Source organism: Mycteria americana, chromosome 3, assembly GCF_035582795.1.
Source record: "Mycteria americana isolate JAX WOST 10 ecotype Jacksonville Zoo and Gardens chromosome 3, USCA_MyAme_1.0, whole genome shotgun sequence".
Taxonomy (NCBI): Eukaryota; Metazoa; Chordata; class Aves; order Ciconiiformes; family Ciconiidae; genus Mycteria; species Mycteria americana.
In genome coordinates, this window is record NC_134367.1 from 28,008,450 (window position 1) to 28,024,615 (window position 16,166).

Here is a 16,166-nt window from a genome sequence, read left to right on the forward strand (position 1 = left end):
TTATTATTTAGCTGCTCTGTTATTGAATCAAGTTGACAAGTGTGGCAGTTAACATAACCTGGGCCTTTAAGTCCTGAAACAGTTCAGAGCAGTTGCTCAGACTGACCCCCAAAAAGCTGTGTGTCTTAAAAAAAAAAAAAATCAAATGGCCAACTTGGGGCACGCTGCCAGCACCTGTATGAGCAGACAGGAGGGATGCAGGCAGCCCCACCAGGAGCTCTGGAGGTGCCCTGTTTTCTGTATTGCACTGAATACAGAATCCGTCCCAGTCTCCCCATTCCAGTGTTGAAAGCCTATGCTGGGATTAGTGTGAGCTACCTATGGGACAGCTGCTCCCACTGCACCCACCACCTCCCCTCAGAGTTAAGCTCCATGGGAAGGACAACACTGTCAGCCCCGGGGGATGGCTCCCACCCGCAGGAGTCACAGCTCGCCCAGAGACCAGAAATCACTTCTACAGTGTGTAAATACAGCCACTAATCTCGCATCATCCACAACCAGATGAAAAACCCATTTTTCATCCCTCCCTGGCTAGTATCATCAGCGTTGTTGCAACCAAACACCCACTAATTTCTCCTCATGGTAACGGAAAATGAGCATTCCTACAGCACCTTTGGTTTCTCCCCGCATTCTTGGTGCCCATGGATAAAAGTAAGTTCTCTGCAGCAACAGCCGCAACACTAGCCAAAATACAATAAACATATTTCAGAGCATTTACTGTGTATTTATCTGAGCCCAGTAAAAAGAATGGGAAACAGCTGTATAGTATCTATTTGATCACGTGGAACATCTGGTAAGTTAAAACTCTGACAGGCTGTGCTAAGCCCACACTCGCTGACAGTATAAACCTACTTAAATGTGAAGGTAAAACCTTCACATCTGCTGTATATTGTTTCTCTTTTTTTAAGTTATTTTCACAAATATGGCACCACTTCAGCACTACGGGCATAAATCTGGGTTATTTCATGATTATCAGATTCTTCTTGTAGCAAGGCAAATGCCACAGCTGCGCTACGAGTAAAGCTGTGACTGGAAAAAGAAAAGGAGCTAAAATAGATTATGTGAACCAAAGCTTAATTTAGAGCATGAAAAATGTCCATAAAACTTCGGTGGCAAAAATGTTCAATTTCTAGGCCAAATCCTGTAAATCCTATTCAGTTCCTACTGTGGTAAAACTTTTGCTGAAATCAAAGAGCTGTACCTGTCTTTAAGAACAGTTCACACAGCTACAGCACGTGCAGTAGTCATTCATACAGCCGTTGAGGGGATGTCTGCCGCCCTTGGGTTTTGTAGGGGACAGAAGTTTGGAAGGGACATTGCAGAAAGGCATTCAAGTATTGATTTTTATCCTCCATCTGTGATATTACAGGCATACAATCTCTTTCAGACATAGTCCAGATCTCTCACCCCCTGATTTTCTCTATAGCCTTCCTGTCCACTAGTCAGTCCCAACTTGAATTCACTGCTCTTGAACACAACACTGAGAACCATGTATGGGATGACTCTCACAAGGGCCACATAGTGGAAACTAAAGGCAGTACTACAGACAAATCCTTACACTCTTAGAGCTGATGAACTAACAGCTTAGAGTAAACATCTTGGCTCTGAGTCCAGAAGAGTCTTGCTTTGCATTGAATTTCATCTAGTTTCACCTATAGTACATTGATTGCTCCTGTCTTCAAGGTTACTCAGTTCCTCCTGTGTAGCATCCAGTGTGGTACAGATAATGGTCTCCTGTCTTTCTGTCATCAGCAGATCTTACCACCTTGATATTTTCTGGTGAAAACATTTGGACTAACATGATTATCTTATTTTAACACAAACATATATTACCTCAAAAAATTTGGGTTAGTGCTATAGAAGAAACACATTTTAAAAAAAGACCTGAGGAACTCCACCAGCAATGTCTCTTTGGTCTAATAAATCTGCTTTCAATATTATCTCTTATTTCCTCCTCAGCCAGTTTCTTACTCATCTCACAAATTCTGTTCTGATCATCCTTCTCCCCAACATAACTAATAATTTCTCTCATGCTGCATTGCTGAAGGTCAGATAACAAGCAAGTAAAAGGGAGGCAGAATACTTAGGTTCAGGCCCCTGTGTACTATTTATGCATTTTACAGTGTGTAATCACTGGATAAAACTCAGAAACAAATTAGAGACTATAAGAGTACATGTACCATCTTCTGCTAAAATGACTCTAGCATTTTTCCATTCTGTGGCCCAAGTTGAATCAGAGGAGTAAAGGAGTAGCTCTTAATCTTAATCTCACCTGTCCTATGAATGAATACTCAGTAACTAGCTGTTAGGACATTTTTCCAAGACATTGGAGATATCTGCTTGACAGTGTTGTTGGGAAGAAAAAAAGAGACTCCCTGCTTTCTTGGGAAGTCTTTGGATCAGTGTCACACTTGCAGAATATTTGGACATCACTTGAAACACAGCTGAAGAAGTCACCTGAGCCACCAGTCACAGCCTGTGCCAGGCTCAATGCCATCTGCATTCACTAGGCAAGCTTCAAATCCACAGAACAGACTGAAGTCTTTAAGAGCTTATGCAGAGTTTAAACACTTCTCTGTTTACTATCTGGATGGCATTAGACCTTAACCAGGACTCGGGCTTCGTGAATTGAGGGATCAAGTTCCCCAGACTGGAGGATTCTAAATGTGCACCATCCCCTTGGGTAAAAGGAAGGATTTTCAGAACCAACAATGAGACAAACATAGAGAATTTTGACACCTTCAAGTAAGGGATTAAATGGTCTACAGATAATAAATAGAAAATATGAATAGAAATAAATAGAAAAATGAAAAACAGTTTTTATATTTTAGTAGAAACCAAAAAAGGTGAACCTTACAGAAATACACAAGTACTTACATTAAACACTAAACATGTCAGGTAAATAATTTTGTTTCAGAAAAAAATATTTACTAAATTGTATTATATGAAGTATTTTTATGTAACAAAGTATAAAAAGTAGTTATGGTAGATACTTAGAGGTGACTGCTTATTGAATTATATAGTGGCTCTGTTAAAAAGTAATGACTACCAAAGTACAATGTTTGAAATATCAAAACGGAAATAGTTGACATAAAAGACTAAGAGCCTGGAAAATTTGTTTTTTCCATGTATCAAGCCTTGCCAAGGGAGAACAAAAAGCATATAAAACCACAAAAAATTGCCTCCCTCAAAACAGAATCCAGCCAAAGAGTCTTTTTAAAAAAATTAGAAAAAGGAAAACCATACCATTCAGCTTGAGACACCAAATGCCAAATTTCTGTATGGAAACATTTTCACTGAGCTATAAATAGCCAAAAATGAAAGTTTATTATAGAAAATCCTACTTAATTAGACCAGTATAATCTTCTTAATGTAACCGTAAATGTAATCAAATTAAATAAACACATTTTTTTAAGCTCTGTCACTGCTTCACTACTTCTAGCAAAGGTGCTGAGGTTCCTTCAGCCTTCTGATTTTTATTTCATGCAGCTCATTCATATGGACACTAATAGCACTGGCAAATATTACCTAGAACTGCTCAAAAGTAACTGAAAGGACCCAAAAGTAAGGGAGGAGAATCTGGAGGTTCAGGTCTTTTCAGTCTTTTTAACAAAGCAAAGATGAAGCTCTGCTTTCCTTTTCCACAAGGTGGTGTTCTGGCACAGAGGACAACTGAACAAAGGTAGGTCCATCTTGTACAAGGAAGAATAATTCAGGAGAGCAGTTTTAAACAAGGATCAGCAGGGAGGTGGCATCATAACTCCATATGTATATGTGCAGTGACATGGGCAAATGCCCAAGAACTGGGAGAAGGCTCAGACATAAATAATACGATTGCTGGAAGGAGAACAAAGCAAACAGTGGTCAATCTTCTGAACACATAGATGTCTCTAAACTTTACAAGACATAAGAGGAAATAAACAGGAAGAAATTAAAATCTTAGTACATAATCAAATAATGATTGAAGTGGTATTGCAGACATTTGTTTATATAGTTCACGCTACTGGAAGGCAGATATAAAACATATTCATTCCCAAGTTAACTAGGGGGAAAATGGAGAAGATTCACCTGTGAGATATAAATAATATATAAAGATATTCAGAAAACAGTGGGACACACCTGTGAATATCCCTCAGTAAAGATAAACTGAGTATTCATCCTAGAACTTCTGCTGTATGCTGCTGACATGACCACTGGGAGAACAGTAGCCAGGAACAGACCATGACTAGCAAAAAAACTCATCAGCCCTTGAGAAGCTTTTATTAAGTACATTTTTCTTATGATAGCATTGCACATTCATGACCTGAATGATAACATAGAAATACCACACACAAAGCAGTTGCAAGTGCTTTAGACAACAGCACTAGAATTCAAAATTCCATTGACATACTAGAGAAATAAATATGCATTTCAATAAAAGCAACACATAACACAACACTTAGGACTATCCTTATTGTATCTGATGCTGACCAACTAATTAAAATAATTTTTGCATGTTGTCTTTTACAAATTCTATCATGCTTATTTCTCCATTTTAATAATTTGGCCCCCCCAAAAAGAGATTTTTGTAAAACAGGAGATAGACAGTACCTGACTAAACAGGTAAGAAAAGGACTGGGATATTAACAGGAGATAGACAGTAACTGACTAAACAGGTAAGAAAAGGACTGGGATATGAAAACAAATACAAACTGAATATGAATCAGTAACATCATGCTCTCAAGAAAAAATAAGAAGAAAATGAATGGCAAATCTAATCCTAGGCTATAAACAGGTATATCATAGGTAAAACAGTAGCCTGCCACTTAATGAGTAGAAATCCTGTGTCTAGTTTTGGACTTCCTACTTCAAAAAAGAATTCAGGCAACTGGAGATCATCCATAGGAGGGTAAAATATAAAATGTAAGTAAATCATTACAGAATTAAATTAGTTAAATGCAGAGTTAACTTATCTGGAATAAACCAAATAATCCTTGAGGTCAGAAGGGACCTCTGGAGATCATCTAGTTCAACCACTGCTGCTCAGGGCAGGGTCAACTAAAGCAGGTTGCCCAGAACCATGCTCAGCTGGGTCTTGATTATCTCCAAGGATGGAGACTCCTGGGCAACCTGTTCCAGTGTTGACCACCCTCACAGTAAAAAAGACTTTTCTGATCTTTAAATGGAATTTTTTGTACTTCAGTTTGTGCCCATTGTCTCTTGTCCTGTCAGTGACTTTGTCTTCTTTATTCACCCCACTAGGTATCTGTACATATTGATAAGATGTCCCTGAGCCTTCTTTTCTCCAGGCTGCTGAACACTCTCAGCTCTCTCAGCCTCTCCTCATATGACAGATGCTCCAATCCATTAATCATCTTCATGGCCTCTTGCTGCATCTGATCCAGTATGTCTACATCCCTCTTATACCTGGGATTAAACCTACAGGTATTACGTTAGTCCACCTCTTCAAATTTAATGTGAATGTGCTTACAACTTTTATTAGAAGGCTTGTATGAGCTCATGAAAGAGTAGTGATTTACATATATCAGGAGATTATCTGAACTGACTGAGAATTCACTGTAGGGATTTCTATTATAAAGTAATAGCTCTAACATTTCTACTGTCATTTCCAATAATTACTAAATTTTAATATCATCTGCCAGTACACTTATTAAATTGTTGCAGGGATGTTTACAATAAAATACAAGTCATTCATAGGAAAACAGAAGAAATATGATTTTAAACACAGAGGAATTCAACTAAACTATAAATGCTTATGCTGTTGGGTGGCCAGTTGTTTGATCTAATCCTGTTTACAAAGAGGACTTTAATGGTAAAGACAACAGTCATAAAGTGCAAATAATATTAACTAACAAATAATAAGAAAAAACTATGATTTTTATTTAGAAATTAGAAACTAATATTTCATTAAAAGAGTTCTATCAAGTGAGCAGAATTCCGATGAACTGACAGTTCAAAAGGTAACAAATGGCATTAATAGGGAACGCTCCACAGAAGGTAAAAAACTGTTACCGTGTTAAGAATAATATTCTTACACAAAATTAGAAAATTCAAGTCACACTCTTAACCACACTACTCATGGACATACAGTTATAAATTTAAAAAAGCAAAATAACATCTATATATTACTATTGCTTTTGGAAATCCTTTAGAATAGGTCTTCCGAAGCTACAGAAGACAAGGTTTAAGAGTGGTATTCAGCTCAAGGTTAAGAAACCTCAGCTCATTCCTGCTGTCTAAACATACCTACCTGGAGTCACTCTGGATGACTTAAGAGTTCTGGCCTTCAAGTGCTGCTCAGAAAGGGCATGGGTCCCACTTTGCCCATTTACTGTAGATCTCATTTCAAGATGTCTATACACTGCAGGGCATCTTAAATAGCACTAGACACACCTGTTAGGCAACTGAACTGCGATTCTAAATGGTTCCCCCCATGCAGGTGTCTAAAGGCATGCTAGATGTCTAAATTCCTACTGCAGCTGAAGGAGCTTTATTATAGCTGATGGAGATAAAGAATAATTCAGGTCCTCCTAAGGTTCACACCTAGTGGCTGATGATCTCAATCACCAGGTTTGTACAACTGCTTGGGGATCGAATGCCACTCCAGAAGGAAACAGGTCTCTCGGGCATTTTACAATATACAGGATATGCCTATCCCATAAGGATGTCTCATATATCCTAGGTGTTTCAAATTGCACAGCACCTATGTTTAGGCAACTGAGTCTTGTCTTAGGTCTGCACTGGCTACCACATGAACTTCAGCTGCTATAGACACTACTTATGTCTTAATTCAGATGTTTTAATCCCAAGCAGACATCTGCCTTAAATGAACTATATATCACCTAATGAGTTATCAAGAGAAATTGGAGGAACTTCTTTTTAGTTCCTCCAAGAGCTCAGTAGGCAATATATTCTTTTCATCATTCTAAATTAAGTTTTCACCCTTCCTTACTGACATGATTCCCAATCCATCCTGCTGCCATATTTCACCTTTGCCTCTAAGCTCTTCCTCACTGAAAAACTGGAATACAGATAAATACATAGGTGAGAGGGAGTAACATTACCCCTTGTAGAAGATCATTTCAATCCAAAATATACCCTCAGCAACTGATACCCTACACATCAACAATCTTCCAGGTATATGAAAGGCAACATGTAGCACATGGATATTTAAGGAGTCCAATGAAGAGGATTCTAATTCCTTTTTCAGAGCACCTCTTTGGAGCAACTGGCATGATTTCTATTCTTCTGCCCAATCTACGCATTAGAAGCAATTCAGATCAACTGAATACTTGCCTCCTTGTTTTCCTGTAACTCCTCTGTAAACAGAGCATTCCCATTGACCCAGACCTTGACCCATGGACTGACTTTCCAGTTTGACCTTGGACCTCTCTCATCACTGTGGACCTGCTTGATGGTCACTGGGCTGCGTGGCCAACCCTGGTTACCATCACTGGACCGAATCCTGACCCTGACTCACTGACCTGCACTCCCAGCTCTAACCTTGGACCCCCCTTATCACCACAAACTTGCCCGATGACCTGGACTCTTGGTTGAACCCAGCTACCACCTCTAGGCCTACCCTGCTCACCTCATTTAGCTACTGTGGGACTAGGCCCTGGCTTGGTCTGCCAGCCTTGTTACCACCCTCAGCTCCCCTCCCTTTGGGAGCTGCTAGCCCTCACTGCTCCCTGACAATCAAACTGAGAAAAATTTCTTATTCTAGAGGTTCATTGCAATATCTGACCCTTGCTGCCTGACATCCATTTCAGGTATATACTCCTTGAGCATTTCTTTACCCCACGTCATACATGCTGGGGGTAAAATGCAGCCTATTTCTCCCTCTCTTTGCCCCTTTCTATCAGTTGTACCTAAAAAGAAAGTGCAGTAGTTGTTAATGGCTAGCACTGTAAGTAGAAGCTTTGTTGATGGAGGCCAGTAATATCCACATGCTCCAGATTAGAGCAGCAGCAGTCATAAACTACATCTGAAAGTCAGTGCTTTGCACATTAACTCTCTCTGATCCTGCTGCACCATCTCCTTACCCAGTGGAGGCTACAGCTATCAGATGCTATGAGAGTAATCCCAAAGGATACTGTCTTGTTCAATCAACAAACAAGGGTTTGACAGGAAAAAGTACACCAAAATCCAACTAAGAGTAAAAAAGCTCTGTCTGATACACAAGTACAACTCCGCTCATAAAAGAGAAAACTGAGGCATGATATGCAATTGTGCTAAATCACTTACTGCACAGAGAATCACCAGAGGGGTACTAAGTGTGCAAACCAATTTCACAGTATCTCCCACATCTTAGCAAAATGTAACAAGATGTAGCAAATCAAATAAGCAACTGCTTTCTGTGGGAAAGGACATTTCTTTCAGGCCAAACACAAAATAGCACATTTTCCAAAAGAGCTACAGAGTTAATAAATCAACATAATCTCTGTCTGCAGAAGTCTAACAGAGGGAATAAGAGAAGGAATTCCGCACTTCTCAGACTATTTTCCTTTACACTAGATCAGAAGAGGTCAACTCTCACATACTTTGTGTGAAACACCTGCTGAATATTGTTTTCTATGATTTGCAGTTTACCCTTTTCCTTTCAGTGGGTGTGCTTAGCTGCTCAGAGATACAAACAAAACCTGCAGCTGCCTCCAACATATAATTTGCCTCGTATAATCAATTCAAGTGAACTCGGCTTGAACTATGAATACACATAAACTGATACCCTGGCTCTTTCAATTTTGTTTAATTGAAAGGGTAGTCATATATTTGAATACTGTTTGGAGGTGTCTACTTTCACTTTTATTTTAAAAGCATAAGAATAAGGTCTAATAATTTATTAATAACTTTTTAAATACATGAGAGGATGAAAGTTGTTTTCTGTTGTACTTTTCATACCACATCAAAGACTAAACTGATGTTCATTCTTAGACTATTCCTCATTTTCCCCTTTCGTGATGAAGTGCCAAGTTCAGAAGTAATAAACAGGCTTAAAGATTCCTCATTGGTTTTTTATCATGTTGTGGGTTTGGAATACATTCTGAAACTACTACTCTTAGTCAAACAAATTAGGTTACCATACTGATCTTGCAACAATATTATCCTGTATTTCTTTATGACCTTCTCAGTTTCTTCATAAACTAGATTTTCTTCTTGATCTCTCCATTATTTGAAGACAACACAAAATATAACAGTATTTCTTCCAAGACTGAAGAGCTACACTGAACTACTACACTGGGCACGTGTTTTTCCCAGTAGCAGTATATAAAACCATGAATTGCTAGCCTATATTCTTTAGCTTCAGTTCTGATTAAGTCTTTGTTTTGTAACTTTTCATATATTGCTTTCAACCCCTAATACTGCGCAAAGCACAGATACAGTGAAATGATAGAACACAACTTAACTGGTGGTTGTGTCTCAGGAACACAGTAATGGCTATACTGGATAGAAAATGAATAAAAGCTGTATTTCCCACCTTACATAATGGTAAAGAGCAAAATCTATTAAGACCACCTATTCAAAATATAAACATTTATGAAGAAACATACATAATATCATTATTACATAAAATACAATTACTGGTATTATTTCAAATATTAGAAATAAATATTTAGGGGAAATATAGGCATATAACTATCAGCATTCTAGATTATTAATTTACATATTTTATTGGTTTTGAATCTTACTGTTCTTCAAGATTTTGATATCTAAATTTAAAAAATGCCAGTGAAAGTATACTGGAAAATATCTATAAAAATTATTATGATGTGAAGATAGTTACAGACCCCTAGAAGCCTTTCCCTTTAGTAAGCAAAGGTAAGAAATGTGAACACTTGAACTGCATAAAGTTACTCATTTTAAATTGTGGTCATCAAAATCATGACAGTCCATGCTACGTTCTAACTATACTGCCAAGGACAACAACTTATTACATGTCAGTAGAGAGTCATGCAAACATTTCTGGTGGTCATGGCTTAAAATTTCCTGAATGCGAGCTCCAGTGGATCAGAAAATTCCACAGGCAGATGCAGGCTACCGAAACTGCTGTTCTGACAGCCCTTCAAAAAGGAAATCTCAGGAATTGGGGACTGAATGTCTAACAGAAGGAGCAGCTAGTTCTAAGAGTGACTGTAAACCACGTCCAATTCTCTGCTATGATGTTGGATGCTCTGAAAAAAAGTAGCAGCATTACAGGACAAATACTCAGAAGGATAAAATCAAGCCCAAAGACTGTTTACAATCTTGGAAAACAAAGAAAACCCTTCTTCAATATTCATGTCTGTATTTTACATAAAATCATTCATAACCTGACAGAACAAAAAAATAGACTAAATCTGTCAAATAACAGTCTCCTGTATGAGTCTGAACTTTCTGAATTATCACTGACAACTTGACTTGCCATCTTCTAAAAAGCATTTGTTGCTATTTTCAACAAATGTAGAGCACGTGGAATCACAGAGGTTTGAATACAAGTGTCAATTACAGCTAACAGTTCATGCAACCTAAAAGCAGACAGATGTGCTGTAGTCGCAGATAATTTTGGATAACTTGCAAAATAATGATGAAGGGAATGTATTACTAGAGTCAGGTGGTAGCAGAGGCATAGACAACCACAGTTAGACTTGTGTTACAATGGAATCATTAATAATAAATGGTACTGGAGGCCTCTGTTGTTAGTAAGAGGCCAACGCAGCCATTCACTTTAGTAAAAATTAAAAATGTATTTTCAGGACATGGTGTATACATTACCTTTTTCTAGTTCCCTAAATGCTTCCCTTGGCTAACAAGCAGCATTTCTCCATTAACCAAGTTGATTTGCAGCCAACTCGCTTTCATCCATATCCCTATCTTGGTCAAAGCCTGGAAAAGCAATTATGCTCTGCCATCTGGGCTGGATGAAAAGGATACAGAGAACTGAGATCAACAGCATACTGATGACACTGGAGCCAAAACCTCCCACACTTTCCTTTACTATTATTTATGGTAATAGCATTATGGTGTATATGGTGTTTTACAGGCAAGACTGAAGACAGAATTTTAGAAGGCAGAAAGAGTGGTGTTTTTCCACACACATTGAAAAAGCAGAGGCATGATCATCCTTACAAGACCAACATGTGAAAGTAATTTGCCCTTTATAATGCTTTGGGATATCAATGGGGGGGGAAACGAATACATTGACAAGCCAGCCCATCCACCCTATCAGATAAGTCTCTTAAAATACCTCACTGTCAATAAAAGTGAGTTATGCATAGATCTTTAAGAACTCAAGTAAAAAGTTGGAAGTAAATCAACTATTCTCAATTATTATTGTCATCAAAATCACCTTCTGTGTCCAAAGGCAGTGCCTAAAAGATCAAGGAAATCTTTAATTCAAGTACAGCTGGCCCACCACTATGTTTTCCATAGCTCTCTTCCCAAAAGACACTGATAAAAATGATAGTAGTTTAATGGTTATTTATTTAGCCACTGTTGGCAACTCACCCTTCAGGAGAATTTAAAATTTATAAAGCTCTCTAGAAAAATAACATCTGCAAAGTGTTACCATAATAATTTCCCAATAGTGGGAAGGAAATTATGGTATCTTGAACGCTACACCATTCTTGATGTTATAAAAATGTTCCATTTTCACAATGGAATCAGTTAAATGTGAGCATATTTAAAAAATATCATTTTTTGCCCATTTAACAGATAATAATTAAAGCTATGGAAAATTTTCCTTAGATGAAATTTTTAAAAAAAGAGAGATATAATGCCTTGTTTTTAAAATAAACATTTAAAAAATTTTATCAGCTTTTATAGGCTTATTAAAAAGTACTCATATTATAATGATATGTCACAGCTTCTGCTGAACTAGTTAAATTTCCAATTTATTACATTAAATAGTAATGTAATAAGATTTTAACATGTCCTAACCATGCAAACCTGAAAACAGTGGACTGGAACAAGCAGAAGAAAATGGACTGGTACTGCAGAAACTATGACAAAGACAAAAACAAAATGGGATCATGTCACTTCAGACTATTTGAGAAGATTAAGGGTTGTCATGGCAAAATGAATCATGAGATTTCCTAATTTTTTATTGCTTCCACTTCTAGACTTCACACATTTAAGAAGATTTTTTTCAGCCTCCATATTCTGGATAATAAATTGTACAACACATGAGAAAGAAATGTGCATTGTTGTAAAACTGGTAATAGGACCAGTGGGTCAGTGTTAACTAAGCACGAAATAAGTAAAAAAAAATTCTAATAGTATTACCATTAGCTGTACTTTCATTTTACTATGACACATAATCTCGACCAAAGGATTGTTCTAAACTCTGATGATAGATAATAATACTTAGGGACTAAATGGCAATCCAGCTGTACCACTCACTAAGATCAAAATGTCCTGAAATGTTCTTAATGCCAGAATTCAATTGGACTTTAAGACACCTGAACTTAGGTATCTACACATTTATGTCTACAGGTGTGCTGGTATCCCAGTACAGTCAATTCACATACAATGTCTTAAGGTTCTCTAAACACAGCATGTAGGACACAGGACCTATGCTGCCTTTTTTGGCAGCTGGAGGTAAAGTAGGATATTATAGGGCATCTTAAATGGCATCAGCAATGAAGCATGGCCAGCCAAATCAAGCCACTTCTCAGCACTGTCAGCAATGGCCAAAAGCATATGAAACAACTCAGCCGAGTAGTAAGGGCACAAGTCAGATGGCTAATTACAGGCACCTAGTGCATTTGAGATGCATCCCACTTGACTTCCAGCTATCGCACCAGAGGGCACGGGTCTCACATAAATCCTGTTTGATATCTACCAACCCTATAAGCCATCTCAGCTACCTTAGGGCATCTCACACAGCACCAGACAACTGTGCTTAGGCAATTGAATCAAGTCATAAATATCAAAAAACGGCAGGGAGACAAGAGAAAATTCTCAATCACCAGTTGATTCCTCTCTGTAGAGCCAACAGCCAGCTGGCTTAGTAGCTTAACTTTCCGTCTTTTCATACCATTCAGGCAAAAGTGAGACAAGGCAGGGCCAAGGAACTTGCCTATCCTCTCTCTTCTCTTTCCCCAATAAATTCTTCATGTAAGCTGTTTTGCTTTATATGAAGCCAACATACAGTTCAATTCAAATTATGTTTCCAGGCTTTTAAAAATTCAGCTGTGATCAGCTGCGGATTCTGTTAAATCTTTTTCCTAATCCCAGTATTCCACATGATATACCTTCATCACTTACCTTGCTCCCCCATTTCTCACATACTAACACCTATATTTAATCTCATCTTAACTACTTGCATTAAAAGTAAACCCTAAAGCCACATACAGTTCCTTTCCAGATGCTGCTGTCGAATTATTTCCCTATGGGTTTCACCTAACATTCCACCAATGTCCTCTGGCGCTTCAGTCCACACATCTCATGCATTCAAAGCCTTTAAACTTTTTTTTCCAAGGAACTCATAAACTAACACCTTTATTCCCATACAAAACAGCTAACATCTGTGGACAAAAAAACAGCCAAACAAAGAAGAAATGTCTACCCAGCACAGTTTTTTACCAATGCACCTTTTAGCAGTTTTTGCATGTAATAAATCTGGGGGTTTTTGTCGCAAGAGCTGTTGAGAATCACTCTCATAAGTATATTTAATCCAAATAAAAAATTCAAATACAATATAACAATTGGAGTAACTTTCATTCATTTACACCAAACCATAAATCTCCATTTAACAAGGGAATTATCTAAAAATAATATCAGCTACAACAACATTCTGACAGTAAGTATAATTTCCTTCTTATCACCTGCAGCATCTTTTTCATCTTTTGCAACATTAGAAATTTGTCCCAAACTATGATCAAAATCTTCGCCATCAATTATTATGTCTAACCCAGTAAAAGTCTGAAAAGTCATGAGCCGATTACTTCCAACTCTAATACCTTAAGATTGAAAAGCAACCCTTAAAACTATCCCTGAAAGTATTTTCCTGAAATGTAAATCATACATTTATCAGTTTTCTGATTCCTTTGGAGTGAGAGATTGATTAAAAGACCAGATAGCCAAAAAATGAAGTCTGTATCTGATTCATAATCTCATATTTAATAAACTCTTTATTATTCATTACAACTTATGTCACTATCAACATATTACAAAATAGAAAAAACTTTTATCTCCACTGCACTACTTAGTTTTAAAGCGTGGGCACCATTTTGACATTTCTGCCCCAAAAGGGCTATGCAAGTGTACATTAATATAGCAGTAATTTCCCTTTTGCTGAAAAGCAAAAATGCTGAATTAGCTTTACTGGTATTTAGCACAGTATGAAAGCCTGATTTTGATCATGGAGCTACAGGCCTCATATTACGTGCTCTTATCTCAGAAATTCCAGATGAGCCAATAAAGCAACTTTTCTCAGAGTTTCAATATCCTGATGAGTTTTTCTATGTGACAGAAGATGGATGGATTAGATAGCCAGAGAAAACCTTTTCGTACAAATTTGTGCCTGACAGCTATTCCCATTCTTAAAATTAATATTTTTCTGTTCCAATATTTTCTGAGGCTCAGTTAATTGATGAGCCTTACTGAGTGCATAGTACTTCATTATACTGTATGTCAAGGTCCACTTATGCATTATGATGTGCATTGGCACACATTGTAAGGTGGTACACATTCCCCAGTAAGTTCACAATAACCATACACCACCTTTAATACACATTTCTCTTTCATACTTCATCTATCTTTTTAAATATACATTTGGGGGGAAAGAAGAATGCTAAAGAAAATATTTCACCTTTGTTAAATGAATGAGAGCTAAACAATAGAAGAGAATTCAACACAGCCTGAAGTACTAAATAACCACTTTTTTGAAGTCCCCCACAGTTTCTTTAAACATAACTCCTTCCACATTTGACACATCAAAGGATCTCAATAACCCTCAATTGCTAAAATTTCAGAGAATCATCACCTTGGTTAAACGCCTCAAATATTTATGTTGTGAAAGAGCAGAGGCTGACAAGAACTCATTTCAGCTTTATCTCTGGACTGTACCTACACTGCACCAGTTTCTCATTGCATGATATTCACATAGAAACTGAAATTCAAACACGCACTTCAGTAAACAACTGAATCTTCCAACCCAGATGCTGCAAGAATTGGAGCTACCTTTTTCCTCTGAAACACCAAAAAAGGTCCTATCATTAAAACTGAGAGAAAATAAGTGTAACTTTATTCTAGATACCCAACATTCCACCTTTACGCCAAGTCTAAGTGAAAAAAAACTAATAGTAGTAACAGTCATCTCTATAGTGGTTTGGATCACAAGTTAGTCACCTTGTCAGACAGTTCAAAGATACAAAATTTGATTAATTAGGAGCAGTAAATGTTTTGCTTCATGAAAACTTTTATGTCTGACCAACTGGTAAGTCTTACAGTAGTCTTACGAGGTACCTGTGAGATTTCCTTACCCAAACTAGAAGCTAGAAGATCCACAAATTTTAAATAAAATCCTTATTAAAACCTGAGGCAAAGATAATATTCCCATTTATTTCAGTAGGAATTAAATTTGGATCTAGCTGATCTTAGGCAAGTCACTTATCTTCACTCTCATCCAAGGCAATGAGAAAATGAATTAAGAAGAATGATCTCAAGATGCATGAATTTTAAAAATGATGATTTGATACATGGGGTGTCTGAAATTAATCTTTTTCCTTGAGCTGGCAAGAGAGGAAATGAACATTGCTGTGCCCATATGTAGGCTTTGAAGGAGGTGGAGGTGGGACGAGTCAAAAACAGGATCTCACCAAAAACAGATGTTGGGTCTGAGTAGAAATTTCCTGTGTGTTTTTTAATTCCCAAATTTGCACAGCAAGATCTGTAAAATCCTTTACATTTCCAGCTGTATTATGAAGTTCTAAACCCACATAATAATCCCAATATAGCATAAATCTGTATCAACTAAAAAGCTCCTGTTATCTTTCCACTATTTACAATCCAATGGCACAAAAGAACTAAAAGTCAGTGACTCCATTTAGGGCAAACTTACACTTTATTGCAGAATCATGGAATGGTTTGGGTTGGAAGGGACCTTAAAAATCATCTAGTTCCAACCCCCCCTGCCACGGGCAGGGACACCTTCCACTAGACCAGGTTGCTCAAGGCCCCACTGA

At 37.5% G+C, this 16,166-nt stretch overlaps 1 protein-coding gene across 2 annotated transcripts in view; it reads right to left on the minus strand.

Annotated features, from left to right (window-relative positions):
• The window catches only part of HMGCLL1 (3-hydroxy-3-methylglutaryl-CoA lyase like 1), an 84,674-nt gene that overhangs the window by 60,694 nt on the left and 7,814 nt on the right, over nucleotides 1-16,166 (minus strand). The window lies entirely within an intron of this gene.